This window comes from Propithecus coquereli, unplaced genomic scaffold (genome assembly GCF_000956105.1).
Source record: "Propithecus coquereli isolate 6110/MARCELLA unplaced genomic scaffold, Pcoq_1.0 Scaffold166, whole genome shotgun sequence".
Taxonomy (NCBI): Eukaryota; Metazoa; Chordata; class Mammalia; order Primates; family Indriidae; genus Propithecus; species Propithecus coquereli.
In genome coordinates, this window is record NW_012141191.1 from 3,690,298 (window position 1) to 3,708,831 (window position 18,534).

At 39.7% G+C, this 18,534-nt stretch overlaps 1 protein-coding gene across 1 annotated transcript in view; it reads left to right on the top strand.

Moving 5' to 3' along the window:
• The window catches only part of APBA1 (amyloid beta (A4) precursor protein-binding, family A, member 1), a 203,418-nt gene that overhangs the window by 122,283 nt on the left and 62,601 nt on the right, over positions 1-18,534 (top strand). The gene's annotated exons all lie outside the window — the stretch shown is intronic.

Genomic DNA, 18,534 nt, shown 5'->3' on the forward strand with positions numbered 1-18,534 from the left:
AATTCTTTTTAAAAAAAGTATAAACTGAGGTGGTCCTAGGGAATCAGATGTATGTTTACCTTGGTTCCAAGCAACATACTCTGAATTGAAGCTAAAAGGAAAATAAAAATTAGCATGCTTATTAATTCAAGAGGAAATAAATTGCTTTTTAATTTTTAATAAATTGCTTATTAGTTCAAGGGGAAATAAACTGCTTTTCTATAGTGTATTTACCCTTTCTTTTGGGAGCCTATGCTGCCAAACTTTTCTCCCCATTTTTCTAGGTTTTTATGACTAATTTATTGAGTCATGGTGTAACAGTGCTCTATTAAGTGCTTTACATATATTAATTTAATTTAGTTTTTACTAAATAGAGACTTGTTTATTCATTCACTCAAAAATATTTATTGACCTGTAACTCAATAGCAAGAAAACAAAAAAATGCAAAAAAAAAAAAAAATGAGCAAAGGACTTGAATAGACATTTCTGTCCAAAGAAAACATGTAAGTGGCCAATAGGTATACGAAAAGATGCTCAACATCACCAATCACCAGGAAAATGCAAATCAAAACCACAATGGAGATATCACCTCACACCTGTTAGGATGGCCACTATCAAAAACAAAAACAAAACCAGAAAATAAAAAGTCCTGGCAAGGATATGGAGAAATTGGAACCCTTGTAAGTTGTCGGTGGGAATGTAAAATGGTGCAGCTGATATGGAAAGCAGAATGGAGTTTCCTAAAAAAAATTTTAAAATAGAACTACAAAATGATCCAGCAATCTCACTTCTGGGTATCTTTCCAAAAGAATTGAAATCAGGATCTCAAAGAAGTATTTGCACACACATTTATTGCAGCGTATTCACGATAGCCAAGATGTGGAAACAACTTAAATATCCATTGATGGATGAATGGATAAAGAAAATGTCGTATACACGTGCAGTGGAATATTATTCAGCCTTAAAGAGGAAGGAAACCCCACCATATGCAACAACATGTAATAACCTTGAGGACATTATGCTAAGTGAAATAAGCCAGTCATAGAAGAACAAATACTACAAGATTTCACTTATATGAAGAATCTAAAATAGTCACACTTACAAAAGCAGAAAGTAAAATGGTGATTGCTAGGGGATGTGGGGAAGGGGAAACAGGAATTTGCTGATCAACAGGTATAAAGTTTCTGTTATGCAAGACGAGTAAGTTCTAGAGATCCGTTGTACAACATTGTGCCTATAGTTAACAGTACTGCATTGTACACTCACAAATTTGTTAAGAGGGGACATCGCATGTCAAAAGTTTTTACCACAATAAAAAATTTTATCAAGCACGTGTTAAGTATCACACACTATTCCAGACACTGGAGACACAGCTGTGGTGGAGCAGAGGGATAAAAAATAAACAAATACATAATATGTCAGGTGAAAAGTGCTATGAAGAAAAATAAAGTAAGCAGATAGTGATGGAGACTATTTTAGATAAGTTGTCAGAGAGCTTCTCTTAAAAGGTGACAGGTAAGCAGAGATGTGAAGAAATGACAGGAAAGAGCCATGTGACATATCTGGGGAAAGATCAGTCTAGGCAGAGGGAACAGAGAGTGCAAAGCAGGTGTTGGCATTTCATGGAACAGCAAAGAGGCCAGGGTGCCTGCGGGAAGCTGAGATGAGAGCTCATTAGAGGAGATACGTAATCTAACTTAGGAAAGTTGACAAGGACGTGGAAACTTGGAGACCAATTAGGAAGCTGTGGAAATGGTCCAGGTAAGAGATGATGGTGGTTGCAGTGGAGGGAATAAGAGGTGTTTGGTTGGTTCTCGATCCATTTTGAAAGTAGAAATGACAATAGTTGCTGACAGATTTGATACAGGGTATGAGAAAAAGGATTTGAGGATGACGCCAAGGTTTTGCCTGAGCAACTGGAAGAAAGACGATGGGGAAGACAGTGGAAGGAACAGGCTTTAGAAGGAGAAATCAGAAGTCTGTTCTTACACATGATCATTTGAGGTGCCTGTCAGATAACCATGGAAAGGCATTAAGGAGGCAGGCTGTGTTTAGAGGAGTTCAGGGCAGCAGTCTGAGCTGGGAATATAAATTAGAGAATTGTCATCATATAGATGTTATATAAGCCTTGAGCCTGTGTGAGATCACCTGGGGGGATGCATAGATGCTAAAAAGAAATGTCCAAGGACTGAGCCTAGTTCCTCCAATGTAGAGAAACCAGGCAGTGAGATGGGGAGGGAGCAGGAGAAAGTGGTGTCCTGGAAGCCAGGAGAGAAGAGAGCTTTGAGAAAGAGGGTGTGATAGGCCGTATCAAATGCTGCCACTAGTCAAGTACAATGACTGCCGGATTTTGCAATAGGAACTCATTGGTGATGCAGACAAAAGCTGATTCAGTGGAGCAATAGGATTGAGAGCACAACTAGAATGGGCTGAAGACAGAACAGAAGGGAAAGGAGAAACCAGGGGACAGTCCAGAGGATGAATAACCTTGCTGGTGGAAGCACATCTTGCCAGTGGCAGAACTGGGATTATAACTTGAGTCTTTTTTATTCCAAAGTCTGGGAAGTTTATAGCAGTTTGGAGTCCTGAATCAGGAGTCAGGGCAGCTTTGACAATTACTAGCTATGTGACCTTGACAAACTCATCATTCAGCAAACTTCTTTAAGGTCTTGCTGTGTGCCAGGCACAGATAAATACCACAAATCACTGACCCAGACTAGCGGATAGGAAAGGAAGTTAAGGATGGCTCTAGAAAGAGTTGGAACAGCAATTTGAGTTTTCCTCATCTCAAAAAAATGGAGAGTTTGGGGGGGGGTAAACACGCAACTAAAGGACACGGGGAGCATTGTGGGGGGAAAGGGCATGCCTTTAACCCTTGCTTGGGTGAGGCAAAGACATAAAGTGTAACCAAAATGTGTGTACCCTCATAATACCCTGAAATAAAAAAAAAAAAAAAGAAAATGAAGATTAGTAAAATCCTGGAACATTTACTATAGGTAACCATGTTCCAGCCTTCATGTTTTAATAGAGATTGAGAACAATATAGAATTTACGAAAAGAAATAGATTTTGTCTTTGAATAAACAATTAAATAGTATTTGAAAAGTTAAAAAAAAAAAGAATTTAAGCTGTAACAAAATTATCTGGGAATCTACTATTAAAAATTAGATTGAAAAAAAAAAAATGGAGAGTTTGGACCAGGCAAGCTCTAAGTGCCTTTCTTATCTTTAAGTTCCATGGATTTGGGATACGAGCAATTCTTTCACCTACAGATGAGGTAGGGAAAATCAGCACAGATTTTCCACCCACTCCATGGTGTATCACCAAGGTGTTTAAAGATGTCAACTCCTAATTAGAATTTTAAATTGGGAGAAATGTGTGCAGGCACTTAAGGCGCAATTAGTGCAGTAGATTAAAATCATTTTGAAGTGACCTCATTCACTTTCCAAACTGTTTAAATTGATTTTATAATTTTCTGCCCATATAAGTGGCCAGATGACATATTATTAACTGGGGAACTACTAGTAGATTTTAATGAGGTTATCCTTGTCAAGCAAGGGAAAGAGGTAAAAACTATTATAACAGGTCTTTTTACTGCATGATTTTTTTAAAAAGGCTTCAGCCTTTTTCAATGGGCTTTTACAGGATTTTCAATAAACCCAGAGTGCTCAAGATTCAGTTGCGTGTCAGCCCAACAAAGCAGTCCTCATCTTTGCTGAGTGGCATTACTAAATAAAACTTTTAAATTCCTCTGTGGAAAGAAAAACTATGAAGTCAGTCAAAAGACAAATGATACACTGGGAAAAAATATTTGCATATGACAGATAAAAACTTAATATCCCTAATATTTAAAAAGCCTCCTACAAGTGGAAAAGAAAAAGAAAACTCGATAGAAAATCAGGCAGTTCACACAAAAGGAAATGCAGTGGCCAGTAAGCCTATGAAAACGAGGCCAGCTGCCTTATTAGTTGTCGAGGAATCTCAGGTTGAAACGTCTCCTACTAGACTGGAGAAAATTAAATATATTGATGGCATCTGGTGGGGTGACTCCGAATCTGCCTGATGATTCATCGTGGAACAACACTCCTGGCCCCTCTCCCTGCTCCTCATCTCCTCCTCTGCAGAAGAGGATTGTCAGTGGCTTTGGTCAAGGAAGCTGAGTGTGCTGGATCAGTGCCATCTGGGTCCTCTTGTCCTGCCCCACTTTCATGCACCGAGGACAATCCCCATGTGCTCCTGGCCATGCAGTGGGCTTCCCCCAGCAGGCTCTGCACCTGTGAGGGACACCTGTGGTTGACAGATGTCCTAGTGATGAGGCGGGACCATCTATCTAATGCCGAGGTAAAGCACTAGTAAGACAATTTGACTGCAAGTCTAAAGACACATCATCCCATTCAGCTTTTCAGATGATATTTTAAAATCTCCATTTTTGCAGTTCCTATATGTTTCTTCATTAGTTCAGAACTTGGGAAAGGAAGAGAGGAAGATTTATTGTTTCCTACCCTCTCCCCACCCAGAAAAAAAGAAAAATATATCAGTGGTTACATGTGGAGAAATAGAAATTCTTTGGAGTTGGAAAAGAATTACTAAGATTTTGGGGAATTCACCTAGCAATATATTAATATATTAAAAGTTAAATGTGTATTGTTCATAGTGGTAATGATTGCACAATAATGGGAATGTTTTAACTGTACATTTAAAAGTGGGTTAAAATGGTAAAATTATGTATATTTTACCACAATAAAATGTGTGTAAATTCAGATGAAATTATTATATTTCTGGCATTTGCTTCAACATAATCCAAGAAGATGATGCAAGTGAGTAGGGGTATGAATGAATCAAAACTGGCCTTCATCATGTTTGAGTCCCCTCAATCAAATTAAGAGAATCATCACACTATTCTCTCTAGCTTTCCATATGTTTGAAAGTTTCCATAATACAAAGTTGTTTTTTCATATGTACTACTTTCAACCAGCAATCTCATTTTTAGGAATTTATTCCATAGAAATCACCATACCCAACCATAAGGATATGTATCTATGAAGATGTTTATTGAAACACGATTTATATAGGAAAAATATGGAAATAATCTAATGATCACTAATAAAGGAATGGTTTTGTAAGCAGCAGTACATTGTGACATTAAACAGAATAAATTAGGGGAAACAATCTTACTTATACAACATCAAGAAAAGCACCATCTACCTAATATTCTTAAGTATGAGCAGACAATAAGAATCACCAAATATGTGGGGGGAAAATAGCGTGAAAGAGAAGGACCAAGATAAACAGAAAAACTGACCCAGAGGAAGCAAAACGAACAGGAAACTTTAAACAAACGAGAGCTCCCATTAGTATGTCCAGAGAGCTGCAAGAATGCATGATATTTACAAAGAAGTGATATGAAAACAAATAGTAGAAAAAGAGCTTTTAGAGATTAAACAGAGGCTTGCCAAAAATTCAACAGAAGGGCTTGGGAAAAAAACAAGATGAAGAAATCTAACATCACGTAGAGCAAAAAGAGAATGCAATGGAAACAGAAAAGATAAGTAGAAGACCAATTCAGGAGCTCTGACAGATGACTAATTGGAGTCTCAAAGTAAAAATCAGAGAAAATGGCAGGGAGGAAGAAGGAGGAAATCATCAAAGAAATGATAGAACATTCCCCAAAGCTGAAGACACAGCTCTTCAGATTGAACGGCCTACCATTCAATGCAGAGGATGGTGATTAGCACCTAGATTCACCCTCCTGAAATTTCCAAACACTGAGAATAAGAAAAATAAGATGAAAGATACCAGAGAGAAAAAACTACCAAGGGGTGTGAATTAGGCTAGGACCAGACTTCTCATCACCACGATTGAATGCTGAAAACCCGCTGCTTACACGTGGTCCTCAGACCAGCTGTGAGATGATCATCTGGAGTCTTAGAAGAAATACATAATCTCAGACCCCACGTAAGACCCACCAATCAGAATCTGCATTTTAACAAGATCTCCAGGTGATTCTTTGGCACGCAGTGAACATTATTTACAGTCATAAAAAGGAAATGGCTCTTTATTGATTTGCAGAAGTCAACCTATAGACAAAATACCCAAGATTTGATTGTGGTTGCAAATCATAAAATAGATGTTATATTGACAAATCTAAAAAATAAAATTGTGATTGACAGCAGGTGGGAGGTAGAAGGGGAAAGATAAAGTGAAAAGACAGGATGATTTGTCATTTACGGAAAAAGAAGTCAATATACTAATTATAAAGATAGTATTTAAAATGATAAATATAACCAATACAAACATAATTATTATTAAATATTGGGAGAAAGAAGAAAAAGAAGTTAAGGGAGCTAAATCCTTATTTTTCAAAGTAGGAAGTCATTAGCTATTGCCTAAATTAAGTCAATAAATTGTGATATATTGTGTAGAGTTATGGAAGTAACACCTAGAAAAACTAGATAAACCCCTAGAATAAAAACAGAAACAATGAAAAGGAGGTATTTTTTCTCATGATACTCATGATTCCTTTTTAAAACTGAGAGACTTGTTTCCAGGTCTCACGGAAATGTCCCTGTGCATCAATTAGAATAACATGAACTCCAAAATTTTATTGGCATGATACATTAGCAGTTAATTTCCTAAGAGTGGCAATCCAATACAGGTCATTTCTGGTCAGCAGGCAGTTTTCCTCCAAGTGGTTGATTCAGGGATCCAGGCCACTTCCTTCTTGTGATTCTGATATCCCTCGGGTCCCAGAGTCATCTGCATTTAGCCAGTGGATAGGGAAAGAGAACACGGTAAAAGCAAACTCACTGCTTAAATGACCTAGCACAGAAATGACATCCTCACTTCTGCTCTCATTCCTTTGAAGAGAACTGTTCATGGCCCCATCTAGACATAAGGCGAGCTTGTACATGTAGTTCCTGGTGACACTTCTACCTTATGAAGGGTAAGCTCAAATGTTGCATGGACAAGAACCTATCTCTGCCACATTCTGTATCCAAATAGCCATAGATAAATGGTGTGTACTTCTCGCCTCTCCTCACGGAGGTCATGTGTCTGCCGGGGACTGGAAATGTTCTGTAGGTGCAAAGGATGGTGGGTCAATCAGACTTGCTTTGTGTTCTTGGCATATTTTTAATTACTTTCCCTTGCTCTGATATCATTTTACTAAGCACCTTCTTATAATTATTTCCTTTTCTTTAGTAGATCTGTCTATAATTGGATGGCATATCTGCTTTGCAAATGAGTATGTTGGCATGATGGTGGAACAGCAGAAGGAGGTGTGGAGAGAGACCCAGCGACAAGCTCTCTAGTGCTGGCTTCATTAACACATGCAGGGCTTTGGACAAAACCTGTAATCTCTCCACTCCTTGGTTTCCTTATTTGTAAAATATAGGACTTATTGGGCTTTGCCAACCCTCCTGTTCTAAATTTCTGTTACTTTATAATTATATCCATCAGTGAACTGATAAGATTGAATTTAAAGAGTACAGACTTGAATGACCACAGCCTGGACTAGAAGTCCCCACAAAAGTACAGCAACCACTTACCTTCCTTATTGCCACCCCCACACCCCGGCAATTTGTCAACAAACACATCACTCTTCAGTAGGGAGGATTCAAGAAAAACAGAGATTGAGTACCGGCATGGCAGCAAGAGACCTGGCACATGGTCAGAAAACTCCTTGAGCAGAGACAGAAAGGTTTTTACAGGGATTCTGGTCATCAGCCCAGCCTCAAAGCCCTTCCTCAACAAGAGCAGAGGATAAAATTTCCCAGGGACTTTACAGTTCATTAAGCAATCACCACCCTTGTAAGGCAGGCAAAATGGTTTATTATTTTCATTATGTGTTGTCTGTTTTAATAGGTTCACAGTTCAAACATTAAAACGTACAAAAAGGCACGTGGTGAAAAGCTTCCATCCTTCATCCCGGCCCCCAGTCTGCCCAATTCTCATTCCTCTCCTTCCTCCCCTGAAAAGAAGTAGCCACTGGTATTTGTTTCTTGTCATTTCAGAGATTTTTATAGATATGTATTCTTTCCCTTCCTTTCCTACAAATGACAATATTCATTATTCAGTGTTCTGAACTTGCTGTAATTTAATGGATCAGGGAATTTTTTCTGTATCCATCATGAAAATCACCCTCTTTGTGTTGTATAGAATTCTATCCATGAACACACCATAATTTATTTTACCAATTTCCTAATGACAGACATTTTGGTTCCCAGTCTTTTGCGAACGCAAACTAAGCTTTTGTAATTTAATAGCTTTATACCTAAGTCATTTCACACGCTTATGTGTGAGTATATACGTAAATTCCTCTGAATGGTAATTTTGATAGATACTTTTAAATTACCCTTCATTGACCCATTTTATAGATGAGGAAAGGCTGTAAGCATCAATGGTTGCAAATCCAGGGCTGGAAGCTGCTTGCCAGCTCAGAGGCATGATTTTCCTGAGCTGGATGGGGATGGGTGTGAGCAACACAAGGTCGAAGAGGTTTGGTATTGTAAGCTGAAGCAGGCTGCTGTGTGGTGGGCAAGCAGAACGACTCACAGCTCACCGAAGCGCAAGCTGAAATAATGAGGCTTGGTTGCAGCGTGCTGGGAGGGCACAGCAGCAGATGTGAGCCGAATGCTACCAACAGATGAACAGGCACTTTATGAGCCAGAAACCCAGGGTGTGGGCTGGAGCTTGGCAGGAGGCTCCAGAAATAGCAGTTACACACACAGATGTCACAGGGTGGTATTTGAGCCAGGCGGTCAGGAAGAGACCCCCTGTGCCAATCAGGTTCCTGCCACCCACACCTGGATTCATCAGGTCTTGGAACTGGGACGGTGATAGGACACTGGCTGAGTTGTGGCCAGCCCATATGTCATTTAAGCTTCAGTTAGGGGTAGTTTTGTTAAAGTGTAGCAGCCCGCCTTATATATTTTAAATAATGGAATATATATAATATCTATGTATAGAGAGATATTATTTAGAACAGTTTTAGATTTACAGCAAAATTTAACAGAAATTACACAGTTTCTGTGTACCCCCTGCCCTCCCACACATACACACAACCTCCCCCACTATCAGCATCTTGTACCAGTATAAGAAGTACATTTGTTACAACTGATGAACTTATTGATACACCATTGGCACCCGAAGTCCCTAGTTTACATTAGGTTTCACTCTTGGTGTTGTGCAGCCTATGGGTTAATAAATATATTTTTTATTCTTGTTCTCAGTGCTACGTGAGAACACTGAATCTTTGCAATGACCCTGTGATGTAGGTGATATAATATTGTTGTCCCGGGTTAGAAAGAGGAAACTTAGGCTCAGTAAGGTTAAGTGATTGGCCCAAGGTCACGTAGCTAGTGAGTGTTGGGACTGAGATTTGAACCCCAGCAGTCTGACTCGGTGTGCATTCCTAACCACTATGATATCCCACCTCTGAATCCATCCCCAGTCCCATCTCACCCTTCCTGCAAATGAGAGCAAAGGGTTCTTTCTGTTTTTATTTGTCTTGGACTCATTGCCTGTCTGAGGCGTCCTTGAGCAAGTTCTGTTTTCTGCAGCAGGGGCTGTGGGTGCTGAAGGGCAGGGGCCGTGGGTTGGCTGCGGCCCTGCACCTGAAGGTTATCTATGAGCATAAACAAGGACTGGGAGAGCAGGGCCGGGAGTGGTGCAGAGGAGAAGGAGCAGGTGCAGTGACAATGGACTTGGGGCCCAAAGAGATCTGAGATTAGAGGACAGTGGTGAAGATTGGTGGAGGGAGGAATATGGAACTAGTCCCCTTGGGAGACTAATGACCAGGCAGTATAGGACTTGGTTCTGGGTCACAGCAACACAGCGAAAACCAGGCCTTTCGCTCACTCATGTACTTGTTATTCATAATCCGTTATTTAAGAGGAAAAATTCTGATAATTGGAAGGACTTTTGTTTGGTGAAGAGGGGGATAGAGGAAGGTGATGGTATGTACTTGTAGAAGAGCTTGAACACAGCTAAATTATTCTGCAAGAGAAAGGAGAGTGGGATGCCCAGAAGGAAGGTCTAGAACTGCACACTATCCAACATGATGGCCACTAGCTACTTGTAGCTCTCAAGCACTTGGAATGGGGCTAGTCCAAATTGAGATGTGCTCCAAGTGTAAAATACACATTAGATTTTGATGACCTAGTGGGAAAAAAGAATGTAGACTATCTCAATAATAATACTTTTTAATATTGGTCATATGTTGAAATGATAATATTTTGGATGTATTAGATAAAATATATTATTAAAATTATATTTTAAGTAACTTGTTAATGTGACTACTAGAAAATTTTAAATTATTACATATGTGACTCACTTTACATTTTTTTCTGGACTGTGACAATCCAGAAGGAAGGGACATGAACCATGAAGACTCAGCGCTGGGTAGGGAAAGGTTCCGGGGAGGGGAGGACCCTGTGGCTGGTGACTGAGATGGAAGACTTGGGAACATTTAACCAATGAAGATATTTTTTTGGAGGGTAAGGGGTGGGATGTGTGATATAATCTCTCACCTCAGTCTTCCCTATATGAAATCTCCGGTAAAATCTACACCATTTTTTAATAAAGCAAATTAAAAAGAATTTCTTTTGGAAGTTCATGTCTTTTCTTAGGATGATGGAAAGGTCCTAGAAAACCACATTTTGATTTTACTGGTCTTTCCTTATTTGGGTCCTAAATGAAATCAGTGGATTAGAAGATGAGTGTAGCTGCAGATACCCTATCTCTTTACATTCTAATCAACACGGCCAATGAACTCTCATGAGTTTCCAGATTATCTGTGAGTCATTTTTAAGAAAAAGTAGTTTTTGCCCTTCCCCACATTTTGTTTCTTTCCCTGTTAACTTTTTGTTAACATGACTGAACTAAGAGAGTTGATTGTCTTGGGAGACTTTGAATCATTATGGGATTTCTGGCTCATCGAATTCAAATTCAAGTCGTCTCTATCGTTGCTACCTAATAGTTGCTTAGTGGATTTTGTTCTTTGGGAGTTGTGAGGCTGAATTGTCAGGGAGTGAACCTTCCTAAATACAGCCGTTTTTGATCATCTAGTATAGCCCTTGCATAGCAGATTTGAGACATAACTGCAAAAATGTTTGCAGATTATGGCCGGTGTACCCTTTGCTGCCTTCCTGACCGGTGCATTAAAAGAAACTCTCAAAACAATAAATGTTGGCGTGGATGCAGAGAGATAGGAACACTCATACACAGCTGGTGGGACTGCAAACTAATGCAACCTCTATGGAAAGCAATATGGAGATACCTCAAGAGATACAAGCAGAAGTACCATTTGATCCAGCAATCCCATTACTGGGCATCTACCCAAAAGAACAAAAGACATTCTATAAAAAAGATACCTGCACCCGAATGTTTATAGCAGCACAATTCACGATTGCAAAGATGTGGAAACAACCCAAGTGTCCATCAATACATGAGTGGATTAATAAAATGTGGTATATGTATACCACGGAACACTACTCAGCTTTAAGAAACAATGGTGATATAGCACCTCTTGTATACTCCTGGATAGAGCTGGAACACATTCTACTAAGTGAAGTATCCCAAGAACGGAAAAACAAGCACCACATGTACTCACCATCAAATTGGTATTAACTGATCAACACACAAGTGCACATATAAGAATAACATTTATTGGATGTTGGGCAGGGGGGAGGGGGGAGGAGGGGACGGGTATATGCATACACAAAGAGTGCGATGCGCACCATCCAGGGGATGGACACGCTTGAAGCTCGGACTTGTGGGGGGAGAGGGGACAAGGACAACATACGTAACCTAAACGTCTGTACCCCCATAATATGCTGAAATAATAATAAAAAAAAAAGCTCAGAAACAAGAATTCAATTTGAAGCTTCATAAGTAGGATTGTGGTTGACATCCTGGTGTAAATGTGGGGAAGGAAGATGCTAGAGGAAGCTACTGAAAATTTGAGGGAATAGAGAAGAGCAAGTTAACTGACTTTCTGATGAGGCAGATAATTTGTAAAAGTAACAATAGGTAGAAAGTTGAGGTGATGCTGTCTCAAAGAAAAGGCTACATGTTAATGAATTACTGTTCCATTCGTCCTTCACCTGATATTCCCATTTCTATCTCCTTTTGCAGTATGAATTAATGAGTCTCTGAAAACTAACATGGCTGAACTGACTTTAGAGACTTTCTGTCCTTAACACTGTAGTGCTGTGTGTGTAGCTTCCTACAAAGAATGGTCCAGATTGATTGTAACTGCTTATTTAACACCCTGAACTGAGTGTGTAATGTAGTGACAGAGATAATATATGTAGTGGTGGGAGAGCAGGGGTTGAAAGGAAGTTGTTTAGGGGCGTAAAAAAGGGATCGTAACAGAAAAAAAAAATACCAAGTTAATAAATAAATTGTGGATTATGTAGATATGTTTGATTTTATACTAGGAGCATTTCACAAAAATTCGGATAGACTTTTAATCAGCTTTGATTTCCAAAGAATATCTCTTTGAGTTTCCTATAAAATTTGCAAGATCTCCCCTCTGAGTTTCACTGATTGCCTTAAGCTTGTTTCATGTATCCTATTGAAATCAGAATGATAAATGATTTGATTAGTAAAGTGCTAGACAAAGGGCTAGATTATAAGAAAGTCTGCATAAATTCAAAATTTTCTCTTTAATCAAAGGCTGCGCTGTAATCAGAGCTTTGTGGTTGGCACTACTAAATTAATCCAAGTGGATGAATCAGTGTTTCTGCCTGGTTAGCATTAGCCACAGTTAGACAGATTTCAAGGTGGGTTAAAAGAAATGAACCTGATTTTGTAGTCATCACACAAGTATATATTCTTCCAGTTGGCCTCTGTCCTCCTGTTTCCTCTGTGAGGAGAAAGGCATATGTTAAACCTGTGTCCTTTGGCCATCTTTTGGAATTCAGAGCTTGAACCAGAGTCTTTTTAATAATCTTGGCTATCGTATATCTTCATCTTTTAGGGATATACTTGATATTTGGAGAACATCAAAAAGCATTCACAGCCAAATCTTGTAAATAAGGTGGATGATAAACCTGGATGACAACCCTTTGAGGTAAAAAATCAGATATAACTAAATGTGACCATAGAACATTGCAAACGATTTGCTGGTAGTTTCAAAGCCTATAAATTACTTTGAAATCAATTCCAATATAGGAGTGGCCAAAGTGTTTTGAGCAGAGGCAGTGCCCTTGGAACATGTAAGTACAGAGTCTGCCAAGGTGACTATTCTAAAAGGGATTATACCAATTTAGATGTTTGTTTAAGAAAATCAATCGTATCACTTTATGGGCTCAGTGGAATGTAATAGAACATGAACAGTGAAAGCCAGGCAGATCTACCTCCACCCCTTTCAGCTCTGAGTGACCTTGGACCAGTTATTTAAGCTGTCTGAGCTTCTGCTTCATAATCAGCAAGTGGAGATGATAATTCCCACTGGGACTATTGCGAGGGTTAGAAATACAGTGTGCAAAGCACCCCATCTATTGACCTATGCATAGTTCAGCATTTGTGATTGTTATTTGATGGATTTATTTACACCCAGCCTTGTTTCAAAATAGATTAAAAGTAGCTTAACTGCTCGTATTCCACCTCTACATAGCCTTTTTTAGGAAACACTGATAGTAATAAATGGACCATGTGCTCAAGTCATTTATATTAACATTAGTTTAATATTTTGCTTTTTAAAAATTATATATTGATTTGTTAAATACTAATTATGATGTATACAGAAAATATAATAATAAATGTTAAAAAAAAAACACATAATGTATCAGACAGAAGTCCAAGTACTTTTTCTATATTAACCTCTATCATTCTTACAATAACCCTGTGATAGAGATACTATTATTATCCTCATTTTAGAAATGATAAAATTGTAGCATTTGCTGGGAATAAGGTGGTGAAGCAGTTTGCATGGGTGGATGAGAACAGCAAAGATCCAGAATGGCAAGAAGAGATGAGTTCTTCTCCAAAGGCTGATCATGCCGATGTCTAGAAAGCCCCAGCTATTGGGTGAGAGAGGTAGGGGATGAAGATTTTTTTTTTATTTTTTAATCACTAAAAAATCCTTACCTACCTACTGTATACCCTCTGTGCTTGGCACTGTGAAAGTGAAGATAAATGACAGGACCTCTTTTCCCCAGGACTTCATATTTATAAAGAATTGTTACTCAGAATGACAGGTGCTATAATAAATTATATATATAATAATGGGACAGAGGACAGCGGGGACAAAGGGAGGGATTAGTCAGGCCTTATCAATCCCCTGTTTAAAGTCCCCAGTAGCATGCCACTGCACTTGAAATAAAATCTACACCCTTGACCATGCCGCAGCAGACCCTGCCCGACTCGGCCCCTTCCCATCATCCTCATCTCCCACCACATGGTCCCTTACTCACTCCACACCTGTCCACAAATATTATTTCTGTCCTTGAACACAGCAAGTCCAGATCTTTACCAGGCTTCCTCCTTCTTGACCATTCAGACCTCAGCTCAAATATCTCATCCTCTGGCCAATATCTACATAACACCCTCTCCTCAGTCACTTTTTATGCCATTACCCCGTTGTGTTTTCTCCATGAAATGTCTCACTGTGAAGTTACCTTGTTACTTCTGTTCATCATTATTGTCGGCCCCTCTTCTTTCCATGTGCCCTCCCCCATGTGCTAGCACAGGGGCTTCCTGTGGGTGAGGAAGCCTCATGTGGCGTGCTCCAGGATGTTGCCTGGAGACCGGCACCTAATAGACACTTGTTAAGTATGAACTTGACCTGGGAAAGACAAGAAAGACTGACCAAAGAAAAGTTATAGGTAAAAAAATATCCTAAGAATAGGGGTGGTGGTTAGGGCCAGCTCCAGGACTTTGGCTGTTAGAACACAGGGTGCTGGGTGAAGCGTGGAGATGAGGCTGGAGGGGCAAAGTAGCCCAAGGGCTTGGTTTGCCAGGAATAGGACTCAAAGAGTCCAGACCCTAGAGCAAGAGAGCAGGCCAGGGCCATCCCTCACCAGATGTACAGCCTGGGGTAATCACCTTACCTCCCTATGCCTCTGTTTCCTCATTTTCAAGAGAGCTGCTAATGACAATCCTCTTCTCAGTGGCCAGCGTGAGGACTGAATGAGTTGTTATGTGGAAAATACCCAGTAGCGGCTGGCACATAGTTAGCGAAGCATTGGTACTATGCACTAGAGGGGAATCACTGAAGAGGCTGAGGAGTAGAATGTTGAGATTCGTATTTGTATTTTAGATCATCAGGTTGGTCGTGGGGAGGGGGCTGAGGAGTCAGAGTCAAGGAAACAACTGTGTAGGCAAGACAGACCAAGACAGAGCAGTGGTGGTGAGGGTGATCCAGGAGTTATTAAGACAAGGGACCCAGACATCAGTTTGGGGAAGGAAATGAGGAAAAGAGGTGCTCCAATGGGAGGCTGACGGTGCTATTCCATGCAGGAATACAGGAAGGGGCCAGATTTGGGAGCTGAGTAGGAGGGAGGGTGAGGAGGCGTGATTTCTTCAGCTGTGTCTGGTTGAGCCCAGCAAGAAAACCCCCAAATTTTCCTGGATTGCAATATGATGTTAACATGCTTAGCACCATATTTATAAGTACTTAATAAATGCTAGTGCATAATATTTAGTGTTTATAATTTCTGCTTTTGAAGCGGATACTATGAGAAACAACTTTGTCTACATCTGAGTTTTTCTTTTTAGACTTCTCTAAGAATTACTGGAGCAAAAGACAGGTAACCTTTTGAAGACTCCAATTCATCTTGCCAAATTGCTTTTCAAAAAGGTTGTACCAATATATATTCCCACAATAACCTGACATTGTTAAAAAGCAGCCTCAATGTTTTTTTACAAATACCACTCCCAATATTGCCAGGGTATGGAGAACAGCCCTCTCGTGCACTGGTGGTGGACCTGACCATCAACTTTAGCTCTTCCCTTAAAAGTTGCCAGTTGCCTTTGTCCTAGGGAAACCCCGAAAGGCACTGTCTGTTACTCATTAACAAGTTGCAATACCACAACCCAAACCATATTCTTGAAACCATCATGGTCAGTGAAATACACTGTATGCATAGATACTCCCTTGAGGTTTGGGGATAGGGGTGTAAGGAGAATGTACTTAGTGAACAGAAAGCTCCATTGTACCAAAACTACATTATTTTAACAGTATTTTTCCCCAGAGAACTTTCTTTACCATGATTTAGTGTATAGACATGCGTGGAAATGCCATTTCCTTCGAATCAATAAGTGATTTATGAGAGGGGACCATTCACTGGTCAGATATGATTTTGACCCAGAATAAGCTAAAATTTCTTTTTAATACATATATCAATAGATTTTCCTCAAGCTAAAAGAGAAAGAGCCATTTTCACTGAAGACAGAATTTTCATCAGTTCCACATATGGTTATCATGAATTCTTGGCCATTTAATTACTTTATATGGTTTTGTTATTGTATTTCTAACACTGACCACACACAGTTGAGACATGTCAGGGTAGCAGTACCCAGGGAAGTCAGTGATATGTTGCCGTCTCTCTCTGTGAATGTTTGTTTTGTGTTTGTTAGAATTACATTTGTACATTAAGGAACCAATGTACCTTTAATGAAGTCTTTATGTTCTTTTCTAGAGAGTCCTTACAAAGGAAACTTGGGCACACTATTCTATTCATGTGTGTGTTGAATTGAGTATTTTTTTCTATTTTCCATAGTCCACTGGAGGCCACTTAACCAGGTGGTCCTCAGCACCAACACTTGCCTCGTCTGTTCAGAGCAGTAAGCATCCATCTGAGTCCCAAGGGAGATTCTTACTTTTGGAAGACTTTCTCATACCGAGTCCACAGTCATTGTTTTCAGGAGTTAATGAGAGGAGCCCACAATATTTCCAAAGAGGCTGGGTATAATTCGTATGAAGTGGAACTGGTGTCAAGTAGGGAAGCAAAAAGGATTGTTCTTCTCTGGTAAACCATGATTGATTTCTTCTAGTGTCAGTCAGGGGTGGATCCATCAGAGAATGAGGGAAACGTGATACTTCTCCTTGAAGGTAGACTTGGCAGCTCCACAATGGCCTCCTTCGCTACCAGGACTGTCACAAATGCTTGAAGGAAATTGCTGTGGTTGTGGTGGGGAGTTGAGTAGAATATAATACATCCCAGTCCCAGAGAGTGAATCAGATGTCCCTGGTCCTCCTGGAGCTGTCTGCTATTACATTTAAGAGTTCAATTCCCCAGCCTGAGCAAGAGCGAGACCCCATCTCTACCAAAAATAGAAAAATCAGCCAGGTGTCGTGGCACGTGCCTGTAGTCCCAGCTAGTTGGGAGGCTGAGGCAGGAGGATCGCTTGAGCCCAGGAGTTTGAGGTTGCAGTGAGCTATGATGATGCCACTGCACCCTAGCCTGGGCAACAGAGTGAGACCCTGTCTAGGAGGGGGAAAAAAAATTTTTTTTGTCCATTCCTAAGAGGGGCTCTCCAGAACACAATGAGTACAGTTTACACACGTTGCTGAGCCCATTTACCACAAGTATCTTGAAATCATATGGTTCCTGCCTGTTCTCATTGTTGTTTTTTACATTCTTTGTGTCTGTTTCTATACACTGTGCACAGATTATGCTATAAAGCTATCTCGTGATAAGAAGAATTGAGAGAGGTTGAAACCAAATCTATCTCTATAGCTACAAGTTTCTCCAGAAATAGGTAAAGAGACCTACCTATCTTTTTAAAAATTAGCCATGTTATCCAGTTCCAGCTATAATGGTAATTTATAAAATCATAGAATTTTAGATCCAAGGTATACAGGGGAAATGAATACAGTCCTCCCTCGGTCTCTGTGGGCATTTGGTTCTAGGACTGCAGCAGATACTAAAATCCGTGAATGCTCAAGTCCCTTATATAAAATGGCATTGTATTTGCATATAACCTATACACATCCTTCCATATATTTTAAATCCTCTCTAGATTACTTATAATACCTAATATAAATGCTATGTGAATAGTTACTATACTTTGTTTTTTATTTGTATTATTTTTTATTGCATTTTCCCCCCAAATATTTTCTCCCACAGTTGGTTGAATCCCTGGATGTGGAACCCACAATATGCCTGACTGTATTAAACCAGCTGTATTTTTCAGAACTCTGGCCTCTAAGAAAAAAGTGTTTCCTGGTCAAACAAATTAGGGAAACCCTGCATCTCTTATCTTCTTCCCCTTGAATATTGACAGTGGTCAGTTGTAACCCAGCATTTTCCATACTTATTTGACCACAAGAGTCTCTTTTACCCTCTGTCATAACTGTTAACATCCTGCATGTAGGAAATGAATCCAGTCTCATCATGGAGGTTCAGAAAATTAAGCCACTTGCCCAATGTAACGGGGTCAGCAATGCCAGAGCCAGGGCGGGAACCCATCCATAGTTGATAGCCTCCCTCAGAATGCCTGCATACTGCCACTTGTAGATTATTTTTCCTTGAAATTTGTTGAAAGAGTTGTTTCTAAAGTATCTAGGATCCTAGTTTAATATGGAGAGATTTATTTGTTAGCAGAT